Source organism: Rhamphochromis sp. 'chilingali' (genome assembly GCF_963969265.1).
Source record: "Rhamphochromis sp. 'chilingali' genome assembly, chromosome: 20".
In the NCBI taxonomy this organism is placed as follows: domain Eukaryota; kingdom Metazoa; phylum Chordata; class Actinopteri; order Cichliformes; family Cichlidae; genus Rhamphochromis; species Rhamphochromis sp. 'chilingali'.
In genome coordinates, this window is record NC_137947.1 from 27006791 (window position 1) to 27034096 (window position 27306).

At 40.1% G+C, this 27306-nt stretch overlaps 1 protein-coding gene across 2 annotated transcripts in view; it reads right to left on the bottom strand.

The window, feature by feature from the left end:
* Positions 1-25889, bottom strand: part of cdh11 (cadherin 11, type 2, OB-cadherin (osteoblast)) — a 97278-nt gene extending 71389 nt beyond the window's left edge. For both annotated transcript variants that reach the window (XM_080868888.1, XM_080868887.1), the window contains exon 1: positions 25388-25889. The gene's annotated coding sequence lies outside the window, so the exon portion shown is untranslated. The remainder of the gene's footprint in view (positions 1-25387) is intronic.
* Between the last annotated feature and the right edge of the window lie 1417 nt (positions 25890-27306).

A 27306-nucleotide genomic window follows, 5' to 3' on the forward strand; every position in this document is an offset into this window, starting at 1 on the left:
TTCAGCTTTATCCTGCACTGCTTTTAATTCTTTTCTTCTTCTTTTTTCTTATTTGCCTGATCAAAAGGCTACAGGCCAGGTCCAAACACCCTGCAAGTGTCAAATATTTTTCCACTTAATTGGCTGCTATTATACTGCCTCACGTCAACACTTTGTCATGTTTCTCTTCTGTCTGGAAATTTAACTGCCAGTTATCCATCTGTAATGTTAATGGGAACCTGAAGCTATCTACACATGGTGATGCAGCAGGTGTAAGCCTACCTTTGCTTAAACAAGTAAATATGTATCATCGTCTCTTTTAAATGCACCGTGGCAAGTAGGAAGTTTTTTGCAAATGCATAGTTTGCACATGGGAAACGTCTTTTTTTTTTCTCACTTCAAAGCAAAATACAGGAAATTGTTTTCTGTCCTAACGCCCTCTGCCCAACTCTAATCATAGTTTCTCTCCTCTCCTCTCCCATTAAAAAACAATCTCATCATTCCATGTGCCCTGTGCCAAACTAACCCGAACACAGGATTTAATGTCAATAGCAATCACACACTCAAACACTAGGGCAGCACTATAAATGGTTTATGTCACAATCTTTGTCAAGCAACGCACACACCCAGCACCCATCACAGTATCATACAATCTCACACACATTCAAACATACACACACTCCCTCAAGCACCAGCCATGGAACTGAAAAGCACTTCAGAAAAATAATGGAGCTGTGGCAGCCCTGAAGCATGTAAGTGTACATTGCTATGTGTGGGAGGTTTTTTTAAACTTATGAATGTGCGTAACTGAGTGTGTGTATGTGCATGCATTTGTGTGAGAAAATGTGCAATTTTGTAGTTTTACAGCCGTGATGCAATAAATGGTTGTGGTCAACAAAAGCAGTTGACCTATTTGCAAGGACAGTTGTGCAAATGTGTGTTTGAGATGGACAGCGTGAGAAGGTGTGCGAGCTCTGATTTGGATGTACACACATACAAAGTATGTTTCACAATTATTTCTTAAGTTGTCCCATATGGATTTTGCATATAATAAACCTAATTTACAGTTTACAACCACGTGACTGTGGAATTGACTGAGTTTATAATTGATTTTAAACAGCACACAAAAAAGTAATGTTAAGAACTGCAGTGGACTGAGAATACTCCTGCGACCGCAGAAGGTCGTGTAAGACGAACAAAGAATATAAAGAGCTTAGGAGTAAAGTAAAGAGGATTTTCTTTTATCTGTCATTATTCAGACACATCAGTTAGATAAATAGATGGATAGAGAATAAGAGAGAGAGAGGGATGGTTGCTTTGCTTGCAGAGACTTGGCTGGTGATGAATAACCCCATCTGCTTGTCATTACTACTAGAGCTACTAGTGCTACACGCGCACACACACACAGTAGAATCTGTCACAGATCCCTTCTAAACAGCCTCAGGGGATCCAGGGAGAGAGTGAAAGATAAAGAGGGGGGAGAGCGAGCAGAGATCCTGGGTGTGTCCTGGGCCCTAGATAAGCACAGAGAGGTTGTGCTATGGAAATGAAAATCAGGACAAAACACACTAGGAGGGTAAACACCTGTTCCTCCCACTCCTACGTTTCCAAGCGAAATTATCTATTTTTAGTGGGCCATTAGACCAGATCTTAAGGGTAATTGTGACATTAGCTGGCAGCCTGGTATCATAAAAAAGTGCATGATTAACATGCCAGTTTCCTTCTTACAAAATAATTGTGCATGTTTGGATCTATACCTTTGCTAAAAGACAACGGTGAGATTATTAGCGAGTTAGCGGTGGCCTCTAGGATCCCTGATAGCGTTTGCTGATCTACAACCTTTTGAAATGAAGCCCTTTCAGGAACTGACTGAGCTTGAAGTATTAGAGGTTGATTATGGAGGGACAGGACCAGAGATCAAACCAATCTAAGGGAGGTTCACAGTGGGTTCACACTCCTACATGTCCAAGCATTTTCAAGGAAGATACTGATATTAAGGCTGTTATTTATCTGTGTCAGTTAGGAAGTGACACTGAATTCAGATGAGGAGTCACCGAGACACACAAAGAAACTAATTTTCTCCGTGCTCTACCTCAGTGGTTTTACATAGACCTATATAGCTCATTAGAGTGTAATCTCTAATAGTAAGGTAGCCAATATTTTATTTGATATGGCTGCTTTAGGCAAGTGAAATGTAGTTAGAATAATGTTCGCTTAGGAAAGAAATTGCTTCACAATAGACGACTGAAAAATTCTCATCTAGACAGGTGAAAAATGCTGTAAAACATTTAATAAATGAAATTAATTTGGAGAAAAGTTTTCTTTCACAATGTGTTAGAGCATGAAGAGTTTTCAGCCTCTAGTAATAGAGAATTAAAGGACATTCACTCCATATTTTGCAATCCCATGTAATTTTATGGGGACCTGCCGATTGTTTTGGAGCTATTTTAGAGCTTGAGGTATTTTAAATCCCCAAAGCTGTTCTTGCTCCACTGTAGTCTTAAAACAAAAGCCTAGTTCAGTCGTCTTCTAATCAATCCAGCCAGTGGACAGCTTGTAGCCATGATAATAGCCAACACCTGGAGGACATGCCAAGAGCTGAGACAGTGTTACTTGTATTAAAAACAGAGACTGAAACATGCACAAAGCGAAATAAAAAACTGTCTAGTAGCATTGTATCCATACGGATGTGCTCAAACACCCAGGTTATGCACTCTTTTTGGATTAAAGTTGCTGAACTGCAGATCAGAATGATGTAACCACCCAAGGAAGAGTCAATCAAAGTGGTTGCAGAACATCACAGCAATAACTGGCAGTTATTTTTAGTTGTCATTTTTCTGGCCTTGTGATGATGAATAACATGGCCTCACCGTTAACTTGCTGTGTGTGCATGTGTGTGTGTGTGAAGTAGATGTGACGCAAGTATAGGAAAAGTGAAACAATTAAAGGAAAAAACAGCAGAGAGCCATCCAATAGCTCCTCCAAGGACACCATAATTACAAACGCTGGCTTTTTTAATGTGACTCAAAACTTCAGCTCTCTGTCTGTGCTACTCATACACCTCCACACTCCCACACACACACGCATACACACACACACTCACACCTTACTGTTTTCTCTGGTCCCTTTGTGGTGAGTGTACAAACGCTTTTGAAATGTTTTATATGTGTAGAACAAGGCTACTTTGTCTTCCTGTGTCGTACTTTTCTGACACACACAAAGACAAAGATAAGGGGAGAAGCATCATTACCTGTGAGTGCAAGTAAGTATGATGACATCCATATGCAATACCTATCTATTCACATCTCTGCCTGATCTCCTACCAAATACTGATGTACAATATGCTGCAAACCCTACCTTAAAACGAGCCAGTAGCTGATCCCATTGTTTGCATTAAAAACATAGTTTATAATTCTATAAAGTGATTTGCCGTTTCATTAAAAAGCCCAAACTTCAGCATAATTCTACAAGAGCAGCTCCAGTTCTCAAATAATTCGCCAACACAGCAATGAAAGCATCAGTTTTCTACACTTGTCACATCTATGGCTAATCTTTTATTTAGAATTTGGTTGTACAGGTGCAGGGCAGTAGGGCTTTCTCCAAACAGTCAACCTCTGTTCAAATGCGCATCCCACTGTATTTCGATACAACACGAAGTTCCCTTTTCTGATGTGTTGCAATACACTAGGTGACCAAACAAAGAATTCAAATAGAAAAGACTGTTCATATTTAGACACACATTCACATGCTTTGTAATGCAGACAGTCTGGCTTCTTCTCTGTCACTGTGGAGGGTAAAGGTTGAATGACAGGGGGAACAGGGTGAGCTGCTCCTGACTGTTCAACAGGAACAAACAGACATAAAAAAGGCCATGAAAAGGACAACCATTTACATCACAGTCAACTCATTTGTTACCCATTTACTATTTGTGTGTGTTGTATTCTCTAACCTCCTACTGTGTCTCCCTGCGGGTCTGGCACACACACACCCACACACCCACCCACACACACAGACGTACTATTAACCCTTGTGTGGTGTTCATATTTTTGTTACTCAGCCAGTGTTCATGGGTCTGGTGGACCCGCTAGAGTTTTGGCTTTCCAAATTAACACTATCAAACAATTTTATGTTAAATTACTCAACAGATGTTTAGTTCATCCCAATTACAAGCCATATGAACAGCAAACATGGTTAATTTTTTCCCTTTACCTTTGTTAGATCACATTTATGAATTAATGTACTTCTTGTTTTTATTTTGTTCTTTTTTTTAATAAAATGTTATAAAAAAATAAATCAGTTATAATCAAGTGGAGTGAGTGGAAAGACACAACACATTTACACGTGAAGCAATATGTTTCACAACTAAATGTGATCAGCTGCTCATCAATGGTGACATTAGGCCCAGGTTTGTAAAAGAGGGGGAGGTGGTGCACACACTTATCCCACACTGTCCTGATGGCAGCAAGCTTGTCTCTCTGCCGTCGAGCTGGTCTGTCGTCTCGGTTATCAAAACGGATAATCCTGGAAATTTTGTGGAAGTTTTCCAGAAACATTGATGCACGGAAAGGTTCTTGCCGGTTTCTGCATCCCACAGGGATTCTGTGGATTCCCTTTCGGACCTGAAAACTCCTGCAAGGATAAAACCCCCAAAGTAGGCCTTTGGGGTTCTTAGATGAATTTGGTCCATCTCCTTCCACCTCTCTCCAAAAACACACCTTCCTTCTAGATTACTGCAATCCAGAATAATTTTCTGGATGGAATCTGGGATGAAAAGCTCAAATGAAGACTTGATGTCCTGCACATGAGTACCTGTCAGTCGTGTTGGCCCTGGCTTATTACAGTAACAGCTCTGCAGGGTGGCTCATTTCTTGGGCAAGAAGACCATTCAATTTCACCAGTTATTGACATCCATATTTCTTCACTTGCTGTCTGGTGGGCTTGTTCTGGTCCTGGAGCTGGCTGCTGATGGGGTACTCGTCTTCGTTTTGTTACTAAATGGTGCTCAACCTCATCCTCTTCTTCAAAGTCACTGTCAGACTCTGAATTTTCAGAAATGTGAAATATTCTGAAACCTCTTTGTCAACATCATCATCCGAAGCCCCTCTCTCTTCCAAAATCAATTGGATGGCCCTCGCAGTAGATAATCTTTTGCCATCTTGATCAGTTGTGATAAAGAACCACACTGGCAAAGTCTTATTTATAGTATTATGCCCCTAATTTGCAGGTGAGACAGGGTATGAGAAAATAAAATTTGGATCCCTCAAGAAAGAGGGTAAAATGTGTGGGAATGTAAGAGCAGACAGTGTTGATAGTTGAATTTTCAATAATGTTGCAACTTTGTGCGGGAGCAGGAGGGGAAGAAAACACTATCAGCAGCACCAGAAAGGAGGAAGACAGAGTGTGGGAACACAGGACCTACACTTTCAACACTTTTACTAGACCTGGGTCCAGTGGACCCGAACACCTTGTATGTAATGTAAATGCGTGGGGGGAGGTACAGTATGAGGTCATTGAAAATTAGTTCGGATTTATGTTCTTCACAGAAAATAAGCCAAAGCCAATGAATTTCAGGTTGAAAAAATAATTAATTGTTTAATTTTTCTTTTGAGAAAAACTGAAAACGGGTCTCACAGACCCGAACACCATACAAGGGTTAAAATAAGTGTCCCTTTGACTGCAGTAGTGTTATGTAAATGAGTGACATCTCTCACACACCAAGCTCTTTCCTACTTTACAGCTTTGTCTTTAATAGCAACCCTTCACTAATATGAATTGGTAGGAAGTCTTAACCAACCACTGTTTCCATAACGATAGCCCGCCTCCTGCAAGACCACCCACACTCTCCTGTTATTACTGACATAATAAATTTCAGTGTCCATTAAGTTCCAGCTCTTTGGCCAGGTGAACTCAAAGGTTTTTGTTTTTCTAAAGTTTAGCTACATTCTAATTTCTATGTGTTTTGTTGTACTGCTATTGTGAACTCTGGAGGAGCATCGATTAGATTGTTCTTATTGTGTAGCAGCCAAGGTGACCAATAGGTCAGTCTTGCACAAACCTTCATTGTTTCTTTAAGGCATGTTGAAAAGGCAAATGATCTGCTGAGAGCGAAAATCTAATTAGGTGACATTAGAGTTGGCATTTAAAAACTTCTCATAAAGGCTTTCCCTGACTCTATTCATCAGTTTGAAGTTTGCCTCTGTATCACTGAAATCTTGAAGATTCTGGACTTCTGTTCACATTTGAGTGATGGTGCACATGATGCACTTTGCACAGCAGTGACTGAATGCAGATGAGGACAGTGCTCCGTTATCTTTAAGGTATTAATTAAGGTCTAAAAGTATTTTTTTTCTTACTCATATTGTATGTGCTTCAATCGGTTCCATCGATCATTTATTAAAAGCAAAGGCCACTTCTTTCACCGCACTGTGTATGGTTATATTTTGAGTCTAAAAGTAGGTAAGTGGAGAGGTAAGATTTCAAGAAATCAACAGACTGTATGAAATATGAGAAACAGTGGTGGTGAATAAACCCAGACTTTTCTTAGCATGTCCAACCAATCAGGAATGCCAAAAATAGCTTGATCGTTATCCAAAACCACACACACGCTCATGCAAGTTGAAGAACTGGAGGCCCCAGCCATGGAAAACTCATCAAATTAGAGTCTGAGAGGGCCAAAAAAAACACGTCTGCAAGAAAAAAAAGAAACGGAAAGAAAAAAAAGTCAAAATGGCATCCCCTCAAAGCTCAAAGCAGGTAGTATGAGTGTGTGATTGCTGTCAGGCTTGGTTTGCCTCAACAGAGGTGTTGGTAACTTGGAAACTTGAAATACACACACCACACTTAGATGGCCAGTGATCAAGCAACGCCTGCACTTTGTTCCTTTTTTGCATCATTCTATTCTTTGTCTCTTCTCTTTTCCATTTCTGTAGTCCACCCTTTCCTTCCTCATTTTATGTATTTTTGTTTCTCTCTCCTCCTCTTCCCCTTACGTATATTTCTTCCATTCCTGTTCCAAAATTATATGGAAAATTCTGATTAGTAGCTATTAAAAAAGCTATATATAATTTTGAGTAGATGCGGTTTAAGTCAAATCTTTCTTTAGCTTCACGGATGTAGAAATAACCTTTCCAGTCACATCTCCAGTCATTCATTTCATTCGTCACTCATTCTTGTTGGTTGAAAACCCGCCTCATCAAGAACTAATAAAGCGTTTCAGCCCCGTCTTTTCCCACCTGTATTTGCCCTAATATGCTCTTATCTCGCAGCTAAAAGCTTTTCTACTTCACTGCGTTGCTCTCATTTCCCTCCTGTGGCTCTGACTCACTACACTTCTCAGTACTCAATGCTGCTGATGTTTGTAATCTATGAATTTTACAATATTTTTTTATTGCTGTGAGTGTCAGTTCCGTGTAAAACACACACTCTGGACACGATTTTTTGTTTTTTCCCAAGAGCATTCTCCGAGATTGTGTAGTTCCTCTGATGAATAGAAAAGCTTTGATATTAGATCTTTCACACAATGTAACACTTTCATTTAAAGACAGCTGAGTTTCAGGTGAGATAAGGAAGCAGATATCATGTATATCACATATTGCGATTAAAATTATGTGTTTAGGCCATACCAGTGACCTGAATTACACACCTCAGTATATCTAAGTCATGCTTCTGTCTGCCTGCCTCTCCTCCTGCTGTGTGTCTGTGTCTTTCCTTTCTCTATTAGTGTCTGTGCCTTCAGGCTTCCATCTTTTATTGTTCTGGACAAATAAAGAGATCACACAGAAAAGAGGCCTACAAAAATCACTCCCTCACACATGGACACACGCACGAGCGCGTACACACACAATCAGATGGTTCTTCGGATGAAAGGGGCATTGTGGTAGCATAGCTACAAATCCCGGCAGCCCTCAGCACTCAACAGCTAACACACACTTACACACAACCCCCCACCCCACCCCCCCATCACACACACACACACAATTCTTATCGGACAAAACGTTCCTTGTCTTAAAGCCTGACCCGTCTAAACACACAACACTCACACATACACATGCACACAGCTTCATAGAGGTAGATTACCCTCATTTACAAATGTATGGCTTTGTGACTGACCCGTTAGCAAAACTAGAGGGAGCAGTACCCAATGAATTATTCAGCCCCTCCTTAAGGGTTAAAACAGGCGGAAAATATGCTTGTTAAGATGTCAAGGACCAGGAAGAATACACTTTTGAAGAAGGGTTAAAAAAAAGGGTAGAAATTTTCAAAAACTAAGGAATCTGTTTTAGAAAATGTTTTTTTTTTTTTATCAAAGATAGTTTTTTGGTTTTAAGATATACAACAGATGGACAAGGTTTCAAAATGAAAGCAACAAACGATGAGTATTTTGTCCTTCAAAAGTTAGAACAATATGCTACATGAATTATTCAGTGCTTCCATAAGAGTGAAAACAGGCGGAAAAATATCACTTGTGAAGTTTTTGAATTCAATATAATAAAATATATAATTTACTAAAGGACAAAATGAATGACGAAAAGAACACGTAATGCCAACTCTCAAGGGTTATTAAAAAAACTAAACAACAACAACAACCAAAAATGGGGAAATTAAGACCAGAAAGCATTAAATTGTTTAAAATGTTTCAACTTTATTATAAAAAGAGAGTATTTCTATGAAGATCTGAGAGTTGTGATGAGTACTATTTTTTTAAATGTCAGAGAAGGAAAATACAGCCTGTGTGTCACCTCCAAGCAGACACATGAATGAAATGATGAAATGACACATCTCTTCCATAAAGACGAACGATCAAAAATCCTTCCGATGATTACATGACTCGGTGGCCTTGGAGACTAAGGTAAATCAATCAGAAAAATAAAAAAATAAATTCTCTACCAAAACCCCTTCCCTCCCCATCTCTCTCCCACTCCTCCCCTCCATCTGTCCTTCTCCTCCCTATTTTTGTCCCTTCTTTCCATCCATCTCTCTTCCCATCTAGCATCTCTTTTGTCTCCTAGCCAGCCTTCTCCTTTCTTAATGCTTTGATCTCTCTTTCTGTATCCATCCAGGCGTATATGAGTGAGTATGGCAGGCTTGCTCGGTGTGCCTCTATGTGCATGGCTGCTTTAGACTAAAACCCCCCCCACCTAATATACTTCTGTCTCTCTCTCTCTCTCTCACTCACACACACACACACACACACACACACACACACACACACACACACACACACACACACACACACACACACACACATTCAAAAGGCCGTAGAACTTTTTGAAAGTCACACCAGATGTTCCGAGCTCCATATTCATGCAACAACATCCTCTTCTTATTGTTTTGCTTCCATGTTTCCTTTATCTCATCTTCTCGTTTCCCCTTCCCCCTTTCTCACTCATCTGGCCTTTTATTCATTTGTTTTCTTTTATAGAACCCCCTCCAACCCCTCTCCTAATCTTGCAGTTTTCTTTTCCCATCCTTGTATTCATCGTTATTGCTTTTAAAAGCCTCCTCTTCACTCCATTTTCTTCATTTTTGTTCCATTTGTGTTTTTGTTATCATTGTATCTCTGGCATGCTCCATTCTTACCCCTCTCTTGCTCCCTCATCTTCAATTTGTTTGGTTGTTTGTAAACCATCTTCTCATCCTTCCCTTTATTCTGCCTCTCTTCCCCTTCCCTATCCATCTCCTCTTCAGTTCCTCTCCTCTTCCGCCCCATCCCTTTTCTATCAATGCAGCCCTATAGTCTAACTCTACAGTCCATTCACTTTTCGCTCAATCAGCTGAAAATGTAAAAAGGAACAGCAGCTTTTTAGTAGTGAAAGCATACCCATTCACAATTATTTCATTATATTCTGGATCTGACAGATGTGCAAAAAGAAAAAAAAAGGTTTTTATTAATATCGTCATCCTTCCTTTTCCACTCCTCTTCATGTCTCGTCCTTCATGCTAGTCTATCATTATTTTCTTGATTCTTTCGTCTCTCTTGACTTAATTGACTGAACAGGCTTTAGACTGCGTAGATGCATCCTTCATATCATTCCCAAACCTTGCTTGAATATCATGGCATGTTTTTTTTTATTAACCATCTGCATCTCCATTTCCTCGCTTTTCTCATTTCCTCTCATTTTTTGCATCATTTCTCGCCCCCACCCCACCACCCCTTCCCCCGTATTCCCATTACATCCACCACCTCCTCTCTCTCTGCCTGTCATTCTTTCTCTGAGGTCTATTGATTCTCTGCTGGGGCCTTTTCCCCCGTCTTTCAGCTGTCAGAAGGAGATGGGATCTTCTGATGTCCCCAGCCATGATAAACAAATTGTGTGTCTCCTGCAAACCTCTTTGGAATACAGAGCACACACCCACAAATAGGTGAAATCAAAACAGATGGGACACAGAGAGTGATGATCAGAAAAGATGGAAAACGGGAGGCGGTACTGATTTGCACACCTATTCTTTTTTCTTTCTTTTCTTTCTTTTCTTTTTTTTTTTTTTTGCATCTCTTGGGGTTTTGAGTGGAGACTAGGCTTTATTGTGGCGCATGTCTTTATTTATCTCCCTGGATATTCTCTGCATTAGCCCCTTTCATTTCCACAACAATCGTTTTTGCAGTTTTCTTTCATGGATCCATCTTTTTGTTTCATATATACATTTATCTGTACTGCAGCAATCATTCCCAGTGTTTTATCCCAATTATTTCATGAGTAACAATATCTTACACGGTCCCTGAATTTCTTTAATTTTCTGCATTGTAAATCAGTTCAAAAAATGAACACTAGTGTTCCAGAGTTGTGTCCTTCCCAATACTATATCCATCCCTTTTCAGTCCACAAATGCTTCCAATCTCTATTATCCCTCTCACTTTTCTTTCTCCACCTTTTTATACCTCCATCCTACCACATTTGCTGCTTAGTTTATCCACACACCCAGCATCTCTCACCGTCAGCCTCTATGCATGTGTCTGTCCCACCTTCTCCCACACCCTCCTTCTCCCCATTCATCCAAGTATTGATTTAGCTGTCCATGATACGCCATAGTGATTGACAGCTACTAATTGGCTTAATCCCACCCCCAGGGGTTTGTGGCTCTTTAGCTGATCTGGATACAGCTGTCCTATTGTCCAACATCTGACACCGTGACCCCGATGAACCAGTGAGGGGGGATAAGAAGGAATATTTTCATTGGAATAACATATTCTTGGATCATTCTCAAATCAAATGAAAGAGTATTGTTGTAGTGCCTTGGAACTATCTGACTCAGTGATTTAAAAAGATTCAGTGTGTAGTAATTGGGAGACATTACCTGTATTCCACAGTGTGCACAGAGAGGAAGACAGAATAAACAGACCTCTGTGCACTAACAGCAGGCTTTTGCCAAGTGGTTTGACAGATGAATTCCTGGCTCAAAGGTGAACACTTCTTTCACTGCAATACATGTGCATCAGCAAGCATGTGCCCAGTCGGGAGTGTCCTTGAGCGAGACGCTGAGTCTCTTAGGTTGAAATGGAAAAGCGAGGGAGATGGAGGGAGGGAGATGGTCACCCCAACAGACGAAAAAAGCAGCCCTAAGCAGCCCCAGATTAGCTTTGCACTATTGAGGAGGCAAGGGGCAGAACATAAGGTCTTAGTGGATATCACTAAGTCTTTAAAGACCACCCTTCAGCCTTGGATGTACTCCCCCCATCGTATTTATCCAGTGACTGACGCACACTGTTTACATTCAAATTAGCCCATGGAGACCTTACAGGCTGAAAACTTTGCCTCAAAGGCAGGTCATGATCTTTTCACCTAGAAGTCATTAGTGAGTTTAGATCTTTGAAGCCGTTTTTATTCATAATGATAATGTGTGAAGATGGATTTATTTTCAAAGATGCATGTGCATCATTAAACTCGTAAAGGCCTCGAGATAGCCACAATCTTCATTAATATTTAATAGCCAGTTATTCTCTCATGTCAGTTGCTCAGTGTCGGTTGCGCTTAACATGGAATAAAATTAGAAATTAGAAACATTTCTAATTTCTAGAACAAGTTCTAGAACAATAAGCCTGAGTATATTTTGCAGTATAGTTTGCTTCCTGATCGATTTGGCCTTAAGGCTTCATTTGAACATGACATCAATCAGTCATACCATATTAGTAGAGTCTAGTTGCTTGGCTTGAACATATATACCATCTATACCCGTATTTTTCAAATAATGACTTAATTTGGAATCGACTCTATAAAGATGAACGAGTAGACAGAAACTGAGGGTGGAGGTAAGCAGTAGAAATTGATCAGCAGTGTTGCGGACCATTACATCTACCATGCATGTGTAATGACCCTTATTACCACTCTGATTCATATATCCCACCCATTACCCACAAACCACTTGACTCGGTGACAGACTGGAAGACACAAGGGTCATTGTGCCAAAACATCCTCCCATGCTAAAAGATCCCCTCTTTTCTCTGCCTCTATTCTCAGTATAGTAACCCCCACCCCTTTTTTGTTTTTCATTCCTACATGGTTGGTGAAGCCAAGTCCCCTCCCTTATTTCTTCAGGTTAACACAGAGAGACCTTTGTTGTTCCATACCTCAATAAGCCTACACTGTTGGTTCTCAAAGTTCCCTCAAGGCAAAGACACCCATACGTATCCCAACAATCTGGACGACTCCTCAAGAGCAGTCCCTTTTGCTAAACTTCTCCCAAACTGATGTTTGTTGTAGTAGCTGATCTTTTTGAAATTTATACTGACAGTCAAACATTCCCAGAGAGGCAAAGAGATAAAGTAAGACATGCATTTGCATAGAACATAACAAAATCACTGTATAAATTCTGTGGAAACAACTTAAACAATTCATTCTTATTCATTCTACATTATATTTGAAATTCCATTGTATCCTTGAGGACTGTAAAACCCCTTTATGAAACTCAAAAAGTGTCCTTAAGTACCTGAACCTGCTAAAGTAAATTGTTTTGAATGAAGGTGTTAAAGTTACTCCACCTGAAATATGAATAAAAGCGAGCGAAAATGGAAATCCTAATAAATAAGAAGGTTATTTTTCACTTCAAAATTTCACAGCAAGATATTTCCTTTGATATACTTCTTTTCATCTTGAGAATGAAACCAGATGACATTCAGCTCTTTTTGCGCTAAACAGAGCTTAAAGATTGGTGCATCGTCTGGTTGAGTAAAATATAAACATGCTCAGTGAATAAAACATCGGTAGTATTTCCTTATATACAAAGGTCAAAACATCTGTTTATACATTGAGTGATCTGTACCGCTGTATGCCTGCCCTCCAGCACAAGCACAGACACACACACACTCGCAAATATACTGTTATTACAGTATATTTGCAGGGACTTTTATGCAGACTACATCCACTTTGACTCCTAATACACACAGTATCCTTCACCACTCAACCTAATGCTACATTACTTCAACAATCTCAGAAGACTTTGTTCAAAGCTTCAACCTTGTCTGGAATTTTTTAAGTCTTTCTGTGCCTTTGGAGTCATCTGGTTCCTGTAAAGATAAGAGTAAAGTGAGATGCTTGCTTAGACTTACACCCACACTGAGCCTTGCATATGACGTTTGAGCACTGAGTGACCTTGCACCTTCAGATGACATGGGCTCATGCAGACAGACTGCCTGAAATGACTTTTATTTGTTGCTGATGGTGATACTCAGGTGCAAGGGCATGGGCACACGAACGTGCAGAGGGTGTGTGACATTGTGTGGTCAGCTTTAGCAATAATATCTGAAAAAAACTCACATGCATGGACACATTGGACTAACGCTCACACATACATGGTGACCTTGTTTCTTCAACGTGGCCACTAGAATCTAAACAATGTTGATGACATTTGCTTTCACGATATCACAATAAAAATAAACATGGCTGTGACAAATGTGATGTCATTCCACATAAACACTGAAAACGCAATAGTTGATAATGGCCCCGAGGAACTGCTACTTCACTGGATTTAAAAATAACCTCAACTGGGTGTAGTGGTAATGACGACCACTGCCATTTTGCAAGATCATTTAAAAATACAAGGAATATTAAACATCTAATAGCAAATGTTAAATATTTAGAGGTGTAAATATTGGGTTAAATGTAAAAATCTCCAACCTGTACAAACAATCTGTGATAGTGCGTTATTCTACAGTGACACATTAATCCTACTTTATTGTCAGCACTGCTTTGGCTTATGTTAAAGTTAAGAGAAATTAAACATTCGCTTAAATTCTCTTCATGTTTAAAGAACCCATAGAACCTTGTTTTCATTTTCCTCCTATGCAGTACTTTTCACAAAGGGATTAGTGGAAGTGTGAAGAAAAAGTGTCAGTGACTGAATAGAAGAGGATCTGCCTCATATCAGTCCTTGTACCTTTCCCTATATATAGCTATGGCCTTCTGTAGCGCAATAACAATTAGTCAGCCCTAGAAGTGGCAATACATTTTGCTCAACTCTTCTCTTTTCACTGAAAAGGTCAATGCAGTCACAGCACAACTAAACAAAGTATAAGAGAGAGCTAATGAAAGTCAGAGGATGAGGAATGTAAACTATTTAGATGAGGGGAGACAGGTAAAAGAAGAGAGGAATAAAAATGAAAACTTACAAGGAGAGATGACAGGAAAAAAAAATGATGTTGCTCTATAAAACTGACCCATGGTCAGGGATTAAGGCATGGAGCGGGGAGGGAATATACTGAAGTCAAACCAGTCGAATGGAAAAAAGTGAAATTAATAGTGTCCAATGAAGAAGCTGCAGTCATATTCAATCATATTACACTATTATACGTGTCACGGTCAATGAAGCATGGCTAGGGAAAGGGAGAGGAAAAAAGAGAGAAAGTATAGCAAAGGGGTGGAGGACCTTAAGAAAGAAGGGGAGGGACAGAAAAAAATGAGTAAAAATGCAAAGAAGGAATGCAGGGTTTTAGCCAAAAGTAATGACACAGAGAAAGAACGGCAAATAAAACAAAATAATGAAACAGAAGCAAAACAGAAAGTGACAGAGGGAGGAAAATGAAGAGAGGTTATTATGCTAAAGAGGTCAAGCTTGCAGTAATGCTGTCTTGTAGAAAAGAAAACTGGGTTTTTCTCTATAGGCTTAGTACAACAGTATGTGTCAGCGTCACATGTACACTGTTATCTCGTTTTTTCCCCCATGTCTTTTTATGTGCGTGTCAGTGAGCCATCATCTGGCGTGACACCATCAAACCAAAGCTGGTAAAATGTAGATTTTACCTAGTTAATCTAATCTCATGGATTCTTCTGTGGCACCGGTGTGAGTGGATGTGCACAGAAAACAGACACACCTTCGCCTCTCAGATCGCAGTATCTCTGCAAGGATTCCGAAGAAATTCAGGGTTCTGCGAGATTGGCTCATTTAGTGAACTCACAAATTATGCAGCTAGGAAAAAAGTATCATTCATGCATTCTAATATGGTGCATAATTTAGCAATCATGTTAAATTACACAGAAAGCTGCTATATGTTATAAGGGAAAAAACTCTATGTAATACATTTCTCCAGGCCGGGTTTATTTTTGGAAATTTTTCAGAGAGTAACACTTGTGTTCATTTGAAGCACAGTGGGAATAAATACAGGTGGGGGTGAGGGGGCTGAGGTATACTGAAGGGGACAGGAGGAGAATGAAATGTGGAGGACAGGAGAAGGGAGATAAGTAAAGAGGGAAAGGAAGGGGAGGAAGATGAGGACTGAGGAAAGAAGGAAGGAGAGAACAAGAGAGGATGAGACAGAACTGGATGAGAAGCTGTAGATAAGTCCCAGTGTGATCAAAGCATTACTTTGACATCAAATGCAGGCCTTGCCAGCATACTGACTGGTTAATGCTAGAAACACTTTGAAATATTAGAATATGTGTGGCTAAGAAGCTTCTCCTCATATTTGTCCACTTCATAGGGATTTAAATATTGAGATTAATGCGTTATAAAGTGATAAACATTTTAACTACCTATGGTCAGATCTAATTGTCTTGCAGCTGTCCAACCATTAACAGTTACATGCATTCTGATTGTCTCCATCTAATGACTTTAATGTGCCTTAAAGACAGGTAAATCGTGGTTTAAAATCCCATTACTGAACACCCACATCATTCACATCACAATACAAGAAAAACAATTCCGTCATAAATAGCCCCATATGCCAGCAGACAGGACAAAGAGCCAATTTGTTGCATGAAAAACTGGTTTCCATTACCGTGTTTGTTTAAACTGTTTTAAAATAATTCAACCTTAAAAAGCAATTTTACTGATAAATAAGCCAAATATGAAGGCATACAATGTGACATAAATAAAAAGATAAGAAATAAGTGAACGTATGCAACAGGATTATTACGCTACTTATGTTCACAGAGCCTGTTTCGGCAAATAGGTGCCAGAGCCCTTCCTCTCTCGATGACATAAGACTGCAAACTTAACTACTTTTTTGTGTATTCCGCCTTCGAGCTACATCTTCGGAAAGCTCATTATGCCGCATATGAATTGTGTCATCCAGTTTCAGTTCTCATGTTCATATTTTCTTAAACAGTAGAAAAACAACAGAAATACATGCAGGGAGGGACAAATGATGAATGTTCTTGGCCAGATGGAGGTCACAGTAACATGGTTTTTAGACTGTGGAGCTACTGAAATGCCACATTTTAGTTAAACTATTTATCAGTCTGATCTGCATGTCTCTTCAACACTCCCTCTAATGCAGAGTCCTCTATCTAACCCTGCTTATAATCAGATAAGCTATATGCAGCATTTGCTTTTCTGGCCGGCCACTGACACTTTGTGTGTTTGTGTGTACGTTCAGCTTCTGGTTTCGACACCACTTGCTGTGTCTTTGTCAGCACGTGTCCTGCAAAATAAATCATTTTCCACAATTTAAACCTGATTTGAACTGATTTGAACTGATTTGTCAGCCACTAATGTGCACATATCCTCACATATATAAAGTATGATGCAAACAGGATGCAAACAGAAAAGCATGGACACACACTGTACCTTGAAACCATAGCTAACTGTCCATAAAGTTCACCTTTATAAATGTGTTCCATCAGCAAAATTAACTTGCTACAATTAACATAACCGTGTTAATTATGGTAATCAACAGCACACCCACTGCAGGTACATGCTCAAACCTGTGCGCGCCTGTGCGTGTTTGACAAGTTTAGTGGAGATAAATGATAGAGGGAGTGAGAAAATGATGGTACGGACAAAAAAAGAAAGATGGGGAATGAGACTGATAGCTTGAGTTTGACAGGTGATTTAAAATAAAATGAAGTTCAATAGTCAATTAACTGTTTAAGTTATTTGTTAAACAAAAATACCTAAAAGTAATTAGAAGACACTGCTTTAGGCTATGGAAGTTTTTTCCATGACTTGTTGCATGTAGTATCACAACATATTAATTGATGACAAGTGTAGTAACTTATAAAACATAATCAGTTTGAGGGAAAAAGGTGGACAAGCCCACTATGAATAACTTTATGACAATACTTAATGGTTATCTTGCTGAGGATATTCTTAGACATAGATTTAATGCGTTTTCTTATATTAACATAAACATAAAGCCTAAAGTCTTCAATATCAAACATGCTTTTCAACAACTATCACAATGTGGTAGCAACCCAAAAGGTCCTCTGCTTTCCAAAATGTCCTCATACCAATGCTCTAAAACTCAAGCTGGTGCTCACTATGATAGCTGGACAAGTACAGACACACACACACACACAGAGTTAATTATTATCCTGAATAATGAGAAGCAAATGACTCATTAAATCTCTCCTTGACCCGCACGCAGAAACTAGCCACTGTTCCTCACATTCTTTCTTTCTCACTGACTCTACAGTACCTCATACAAAACTTGTCAAACCAGACGCCTTTTCAGCTGTGAATTATTAATTGGCATTAAAGAAAGAGCCCAAATTTCTCTTTGACCCCAATCCCGAGTACTTTTGTACCAGAGCGACCGCAAAAAGTAAAGAAAATCTCCTGAAATTCATAATTGAGATGAACTTTGTTCTCGACCTTCATCCCTTATTTCATTTCCCTCTCTCTCCCTCACTCTTTTTCAGTGTCTCTGCCTGTGACATGCTGTCTGCCAAAGCAGAAATATAGTTACATTTGACTGTTTAAAAAAATAACAAACATGGTTTTCTTTTTCCTTAATATGATTGGTGTCCACGAGACAGCAGAGCACCTGACTGGACCCAAGGACTGTCACAGAAAACAAATTACACTTATTTTTCAGGCCCACTCTGTCACACTCGTGCATACACCTACATCTATACAATATATCTAAAGTAGAGATGGACCGATCCGATATTACGTATCGGTATCGGTCCGATACTGACCTAAATTACTGGATCGGATATCGGAGAAAAATAAAAAATGTAATCCGATCCATTAAATATCACGAAAGCACCTCACAAAACTTGCAACACGCCGTAACTCACCTCAGAACGTTAGCATGTCGGAGCAGTATGCATCACGTGATAGAGCGGCTGTGACATGCGGGACCTGTCGGTGGTCTGGATAGCATGTGGAGCTTCGCTAGCAACCCGGCATTTCATCTCCGACAAAGTTATCCCGAGAGAAGTAAAGCAAGTGTGTAAGTCCATCTCTGAATGTTTGTAAAGCATTCCTGCGTTAAGCTTAACAAGCGATATATGGAGCGACTGCCTCTTCTTGCTGCTACTTCAATCGTGAAACTGCTTAATGATCAGCTGATCGGCTTTTCTGTCGTGAGTCTGTCTCTCTTGTTTGCTTTTGGCCCACTTTGCACCAGAAAGAGGAAACCAGCGGCTGAACAACAGCAGCACGTTTAAGCTTGATAAGCTGTTGTTAGAATGTATTTATTATTACTTTCTACACCAGGTTCTTTTTCTACGTAGCTGACGCTGGTAACTGTGCAGGGGCGGATCTAGCAAAGTTTAGCCAGGGGGGCCGATAGGGCATTAACTGGGAAAAGGGGGCACAAAGACATACTTTTCTTTCTTATTCTCATTTAAAATGTCGAGCTTTTAATAAATAATTATCTGACACACAAAGTTTTAATTTGATGCAAAATGAATAGAAGTCAATTACTGTATATAGTAACTATTAAGTCTAATATATATACCCTAGTAAGCTATAGTACTTTTTCCTTTGGGAAGGTACCATCTGTGCAGTCTGCAATTTTGTTGAAGAAAGATGTTGAATCTATTTAATATTTCTTGAAAAAGAATTGATTTCTGTGCATTTTTTTTCACACTGCATCAAATTAAGGTTGATTACGTCGATTAAGCATCATGAGGTGGAGTGTGAGGGGTGGTTCCCTATTTTTTATTTATTTATTTTTGTTGTTGCTGGGAGTTGGAACCCTATTAGTTAGGTTGCTTAATATTTACGCTAAGTACTCTTTAAAATACCAGAATAGGGAGGATGGTGTAGGTCTAAGTTTATTAGATTGATCAGTATTGCTGAACTATGAAATATTTTTTTTGTATACAGGTATAACAGAATAGCTTTAGTGTAGTTGTTGTTTTAAACTTGAGTATGAACTTATACAAAATGCAGCAAGATATTTAAAAAAACAGTTTTGTTGATTAAAAAACACTATATCGGATTCATATCGGTATCGGCAGATATCCAAATTTATGATATCGGTATCGGTATCGGACATAAAAAAGTGGTATCGTGCCATCTCTAATCTAAAGCATATATATATATATATATATATATATATATATATATATATATATATATATATATATATATATATATATATATACACACACAAAACCATTGTTAAAAGAATCACATTTGCAATCAATTAGATTTCACAAATGAATATTCTGGATGAAAAGTTCAGGTGCCTATACACGTGCCCATACAAGGTGTTCTGATCAATATAAATCGCTGTCTCGAATAATCAATTTCCATTGCAATACAATCAATATCAGTGTCAACCCTGTATTCTGATCATCAATGGTAAAATCGATGAAATCACTCATTAATCCTGAATTAACATTGATCCAGACTCCACTGTTTTTGCAATTAAACTGCAGCCTCATCGCCTAGCAGTAAATCCACGCAGCCTTTTCTGCCAGTGCTCAGCTCTTTTATGCAGGAGTGAGAAGGTCGACCATGCCGAGGATCACTATTCAGCTAACAAAGCTTTAATACTGGAAACCAACACAGCTGCAGCTGCAGCATGTGGTTTTAGGTGCGCATGATGCGATGGCAATTAAAAGTGAACACCTAATTGATGCTGTAGTCTCTCTGTGCTGCCACATGTTTTTGTTTATTTGCTCTAACTGGTGTCCTTGTTGCTTTGTGGTATTACTTGTGGTGCAGTTTCCCATCTCTGAGTACTTGCATGCATCCCATCCAGCTTTAGTCTGCACTGCCTAAATTACTTCAATGTGACTTTGCTTATCAAATAATGAGAGCATGGGACACATTCATGAATCACGCTGCTTGTTAGTTTGTTTCGGTCAACAAAATTGAAAACATTTTCCAATTTAGTGATTTTTCACTTGATATTCAAGTTATTGGTTTTCTTTTCCTTTTTAGGGATACAGAGAACGGAATCAAAACACAGTATGCGCTACGTTGAAGGAAGGGAAACGGGCCAAAAAGTAGAGAGTAGTCAGACTAAAGTGCATGAACTGGAACGGGTGCACTTTAATTTAAAGTCGCTGGCATGTAGACCAATTGAGGAATAATTGAAACCACATGAGCTCAAGAAAGAAAAAAAAAAACATACAAACGCCATGCTTAAGGCCAAAGAAACTAAACCCAGTATGTCATGCTGCATGGGAACTATGTCAACACTACTAAGCCACCTGTGTTGTCTCACTCTTCCCCACGTGCACCAATACCCAGGAAATCATCAAATACAGACAAATTAACTTGCTTTTTTTTTTTCCTCCTCCACCCCCCCCACCCCCCACCCCCACCCCACACACCGCTAGAGAACAAGTATGGGGATTAGAGGTCAAAGGCACTAATTACTGACTCTGCCATTTAGTCCGGTTGAGATGAAAGATTAGAGTTATAATCCCATTCCGCTGCCATAGGAAATTATATATCAGCCTAACATCTATCTGGCCTCACATTCTGCTGTTTTAAATAGATGAAGATCGATCTAAGGGAAAGAGAGAAAAAAAGCTGACGTTTAACCAGTTGTGTGTGCTGACTCTGCTTTCTATTGAGCCCATGGAGCAAGGGGCTGGAAGAAAACAAAATTTAAAAAAAAAAGTCCAGAAGCAGAAGGCAGAACTCAATTCTCCACCAATGTTCCCCCACCCCGTTCTCACTGGGAGGTAACGTGAATGTGAAGGTAAGAGAAACCAGTCACAGTGGACAGGCTTATCCAGACAGACAAGATTTGTGCGTGTGTGCGCGTGTGGGTCTGTCTGTTAGGGGCGTTCATATTGAATCCTGTATCCCTGGGGAGCCTAACTACCTCTCCATCTCTCTGACTGGCCCCCTGAGAGAGACAGACAGAGCAGGAGAAAGGAGAGAGATTGGAAAAAGAATTAGAAATAAAGAGCAGAAAGAAGGAAAAGGAGCAGTGGAGCCAATACTGCAGCAAAGCCCAATAGCTCCCTCTGTCGTCATCTAGAAATGGTCCAGTAGCTCTTCCATTCATTTTCCCCTTTACTGTCTTCTTTTTGAGTCCTGTTTCTTTATCTGCAGGATCACAACTTTATTCTATCTTTTAAGCCTCCCTTTCATTATTTAAAAAAACTACTTTACGATCACATAACTTACGAGGATGAGCAGTTGGTGCCTAATTAAAAATAAATATAATGATTACAGTGTAATAAATTAATCCCTCTATTTTGTTTCCTCCCTAGGGTGCTACATCAGCACTGCTTGCAGGCAGATGCCTTTAAACTCAATCCAGAAAGCAAGGTTGTTTTCTTTTCATTCTCTTTTTAAGATTCTGTCTTACTCGTTTCATGAATGTGGAAAGATCAACATAATTAGTCCCATCAAATCTTTAAAAATCACTCAAAGCTGATCAAAATTAATACTTATAAGTAAAAAGCAAATTTTATATTGTCTGATTTTTCTGCATTTGCCATTAATTTAAAGAACATTTTCAAATGCTGCTTCTTTTTCCTCCTTTTGTGAAACTCTGAAGAACGTCAAATAACATCAACAGGAATTATTGCTACACACTTAGACTGAGTCTATAGATACATAATAGGTAAACATAGTGTCTAATGTGCATAGTGTCTAAGATAAGTCATGAGAAAGTTCCCACAGATTGAATTCTGAGTTAGAGAGTTTGAACTTAACCTAAATATCTTCTGGCCTTCTCATGTCCTATCACACATTCCAGAAGAAATGCTAAAGCTCGTTAAGCTTAATTCTATCTTTACTAACTATAACTAGCACAGCTATGATGCACAGTATTTCCAGTGCCAGGTTCTGAAACCACTTCAGTAAAAACCAACAAATCTGACGACATTTCTGTGTCAGTTTCTGTGCAATTTCTTGGCTGAACATCAGGGAAAAAATCTGATACCTCTCCCACCCCGCTTTCATCTGTCATCCAAGCCAGGTTTCTGTATGCTGCTCACCCTAAATAGCACAAAGATGTACTGGTACAAGGGAATTATGTGTGTCTGCCCTGCTTTTAAGGTATACAATCACTTCTGCAGACATAAAACCACATTTTTGCGGGAACTGTTCATTCCTGCAATGGCTAAGTGAAGGCAGGCAGTTTCTACTCACATGTCTCATTTCAGCTCATACGGCAGTGACTCTCAAAAAGGAATGAGACTGACTACTCTACTGATAGACGTCACGCTGCCCTCCTCTCTTGTCCACCACCTCCTCCTTTTCTTCACATCCTGATAGGAGTCATGCTCTTTTCTGCTCAGCTGCTGCTCCTCCGACCGTCTGCCCCGTTGTTTCTCTCTGCCCTGCACCTCATCTCCTCTGCAGACCACATCCCCTCATTTCCTTTCCTGCACCTCTTTTTTTGCCTCTTGATCTTTTCCTCTTTTACTCTGCCCACACTGTATTATTGTTTGAGTGAAATATTGGGAGAATGAAGAATTAATTGGTGAATTAAGAAAACATCCAAAAGCACAAGTTGAGTGATACTGTTGTGCTACTTACAAAAACCCTTTGTGGAGCCAGAGAGCGACAGCTGTGATGTTGAGCTGTGTCATTAAGTGAACATAAGAAGCAGCAATTCAAAACTACTAAATTAGGGACCTTCTTTGTGTGTAATATGTCTTTTAAGTGGCCAGTGAGCCACAGTGTCTCAGAACTAAATATAAAAAAGGGGAATTCTGCTGTTCTTCGCTGCAGTGACTGGTCTGTAGGCTAATTGGCAAACATTAAATAAACAGGGAAACGCTCTCTGAAAAGTAACCACATAATAAGGAAGTGTGGGGGGAACCACAACAGCACAGTTACAACACTTGTAAGAAGGGAATTAAAAAATGAAAAAAAAAAATGCCTGTCGAAAATATAACACAATAAGTTCCAAACCCTTTCCCCCCTTATTTACTAAACTGCAGTTAGAGCATCTAATGGATCCATTTCTCTGCATCTTTCCTGCTCCATTGTAGACTGCAGACTTTTTTCAAGGCAACACAAGAAAACATCTCTCCAGCCAAGCCTGGCTGCTAGGAACCCCCTGTCGAATAAATACAACAGCAGCAAATGATTTTCTCAATGGCTCCCATAAGACTGAAGCGCACAGACAGAGTCGGAGAGATTGCTGTGTAGAGAAATGAAGAGAGAGGAAGAGGAGGGCGAGAGAATGGTGAGTTGGAGGGGGTTGAAATGCAAAGGGGAGAGCAAAGGTACGGGAGAGAGGGGAGACATTTTATACAGCAACAGTGTGGGAGACAGAAGGGGGAGAGGGAGAGAGAGATTATTGCCTGCTTGAGAGCAGCAATCTTGAGTTGTGCCATGAATACCAAAGATACAGCCCTGGAGTTAAGCCCCCCCCCCCCCCCCCCCCCCCCCCCCCAACACACACACCTCTCTAGCTCTCTTTGCTCCCCCATTGAAAACGCAGCGGAATTGCAGATGCCCAAAACTACACACCGATATCTCTTTTACTCTCTGCTGAAAGCGGCTGAGCAGCAGACCAGTTCCAAATCCATCTGTAATTATTCATATCAGACCAGCATGCGCACAGACCCAACCAGTACGGACAAATCTACTCTACTGAGCAGATTTCACTGGATGTCTATGCAACAATTTACAAAATGATCTAATGTGGCCCTACAGGGATGCTAAGCCAAACGCACGGACCTAATTGAGTGCAGAACGAGCCTGAATGAGCCTATGGGCAAGTGATCTGTATGCATTTTTTATGCAGTTTCACCAGCGCTGGCGCACACCAAAAGGGCAAGAACGCCGCTCCGCTTCAAGTATTCAAACGGACTGAATACTAAGCTGCGTGGAGTCTTCAGGGATTCACATTTCAAAATCACAAAATCAATTAGCTTCCAAATCAGTAATGACCCCGCAAAAACCAGAAAACGAGAAAGAATGAAAGAAGGGGAAATGGCGAAAAAGGGGAAAATATTGGGGATTGAGAATTTTAAATATGCCGTTTTGATTTTACAGGAGGAGGATAAGTTGGGGGAAAACGCTTTCTGGAAGAAACAGGAAGAAATATGTTAAATAAATGCAGATTAACTGTAACACTAACAAATATTTCTTTCCTGGAGTGGGCTAAAGGGACGCAGTGAATTTATCTGTTTACCGAATTATGTGACCGCAACCCCCCCTCACACATCCAGACTCTGTTGATGGTGATCCAAGGAAAAGTTCTGCGTTGCAGTTACGCGGAGCCGCCGGGAGACACGGAGACAGCGAAAGGGAGCTTACTCCTAGATTAGCTACTATAGGCTACGTGGGCAGACTCACAAATACGCAAACGCAGTTGGATGCACTCGCAGACCAAATAAGTAAAAATATGCAGAAACACTGCAAGAGAAACTTTAGTGAATCCACGCTCTGTTATGCGAAAACCACACAGATCCAACCGTCGTCCAGTGGCCCGGAGGAACGAATAAAGTCTGCACTGTTACTGGCAGCAGCACAACAAATAAAACCAAGTGCTGTCTTTAATGCGCAAAGGATCTTTGGGTTTTGTGAGATTTTCCATTGTTAATCAAACATAATCAAGTCCGATATCATCTCCGAGTAATCTTCCTATAATGTATAAGAAGTGTTTGTGCGACAGTTTGGTTTAGTCAAGAGTCTAACCAGAATCTCCCCAGCATCCCGGGAACCTAAACCTTTAACTTCGCTGGCTCTCGTGTGTTTTGCGCTCAGGAAAGCCTCTGCAGAAGAGATGCGCGGATAGTGAGAAGAGAGACATACGATGGAAGTGTGTTGATGTAACTACGGCAAAATCCCAGTCCTTAAACTCCAGTGGTCTTACCTTGGAAGTGAGACTCCGTGCGCAGCTCGTTCACCCAAGTGTCCTCAATACATACAAGCCAGTAGAGATCGGCCACTTGACTTAAGTAGTATTGCTTCTTTTACCAGATGACCAACACATCCACTGATTAAAAGCCCAGTTTTTCTATGTTTACGTGCGCTTGGAGATGAGAGGGTAGAAATTCAAGCTGAGCCAAGTGGGTTTCCCGCTGGAGCTCAGTGGCAAAAAATAATAAAAAAAAACAAACCAGTCAAGCGAATTTAAAGATAAACTGAAAAGAGAGGACAAAAATGAAAGAGCAGTCATGCGTCTTGATGAGGTCCGAGACTGAAGTGATGGAGAGGAGTGGAGGGGATGGTGAGGAGGTGGGTGTTGGAAGAGAAAAAGAGAGGAAATCACCGTAGCATCCCTCCCTCCTTCGGGTAACAAATCCGGTACCGTCAGCGCCGTTTATCCGTCCTCCCTCCTGGAGCATCGGAAGCGATGTGAGGGAAACTGAACGGCGCGCAGCAGCAGCAGCGAGAGAAGAGAGGGAGGGAGAGAGAGAGAGAGAGAGAGAGGTGTCGCTGCCGTTGGAGGGCGTAGGAAACTGGTAATCCTCTCTCTCCTCTTACTCCTGTATCGGTAGTAATTTTGTTATTCGTCGGAATTAAATAAGTGGCACCTCAAATGACAAACTCAAGTGGGGCAAACCTCTCAATACACATTAACATTTTCAGATTTTATTACAGTAGAAATATAATTTGTTTAGTTATTTTTGACCGTGGTTGCAAAAAGCATTTGCACTGAGAAGGATACGTTGTTTAATGAGGTTTAGGCCACATTATAGCCTTATCTGTATTGTAACACTGTACACCCTTCCCACATCAAAATCCACCCTGAGAGGTTACAGCAGAAGAAGCCCTGCAGGAGGGTAACTGAATGCAACAGTTGCTATTTCCTCATTGGCTAAGAGGAGCTTCCAACCGCTACCAGCAGAGATTTAGAATTGCACAGAGAGCCAATGAAAGGAGAGGACGGCAGGCCTGCTATACACAGAGAGTGTCGCCTACAAAAGTCCAGTGTAAACGATGTAATTGGCCATGAAAAAAAAAGCTGGAAAAACCCACACCTGGAAAACTAAATTATGAATGGTTTGAAGGAGTATTTCGTAAAGCAACGCTCGACTTGTAAACATCTGCTATTATGGATCCCTTAGTCTCAGAAAAAAATAGATAGTGTGTGCATCAATTACACTAACCCAATGATTGTTACTTTTGATATTAATGTTTTGATATTTTGAAACATTCAAAGTCTGCTTAAATGAAGCGATTTCACACAAAATAGACACACACAAGAACCTATAAAACAATAATTTAAAGCCTTTAAACCAATACATTTCCAATAGTTTTATCTTTCTCGGAAGATTCATTTTACTTGAATCCCATCATGACTTTTCAGCCTACTCAAGTTGTTTATTTGGCCAGTCCTAACAAAATCTTAACCACAGCTTTCACAAGTGATGACACATAAGTGCCACATCGAGCCATTCATAAATGCCTGTATCAGCTGCCAGTTGCTCACCCCCATCCGTAAATTTCTGTATGTATTTTGGATGCTAATGGCAGGGGTAAAAAAAAGGCTCACAAGCATGGCTCACTTGCAGGGGTTCTCATTCAGTGGGGAGCAGTAGATGATAATGCATATTTTCATTATAGCATTCAGCAGGCCTTTATTACTTTGGATGCAAAATGACATAATTAGATTAAGATAAAGGGCAGGTTGTCAAATGTAATTACAGGGTATTTCTGGCCATAATGAGTGAAAATGTAAACAACTGCAGCCTTTTGCACACAATTTTTCATTTCATAGAGTCTGGTACGTTTCAATAAAAAAAGTCAGCCTTTGAATGTATTTGAAATTCTTAATGCACACTGACT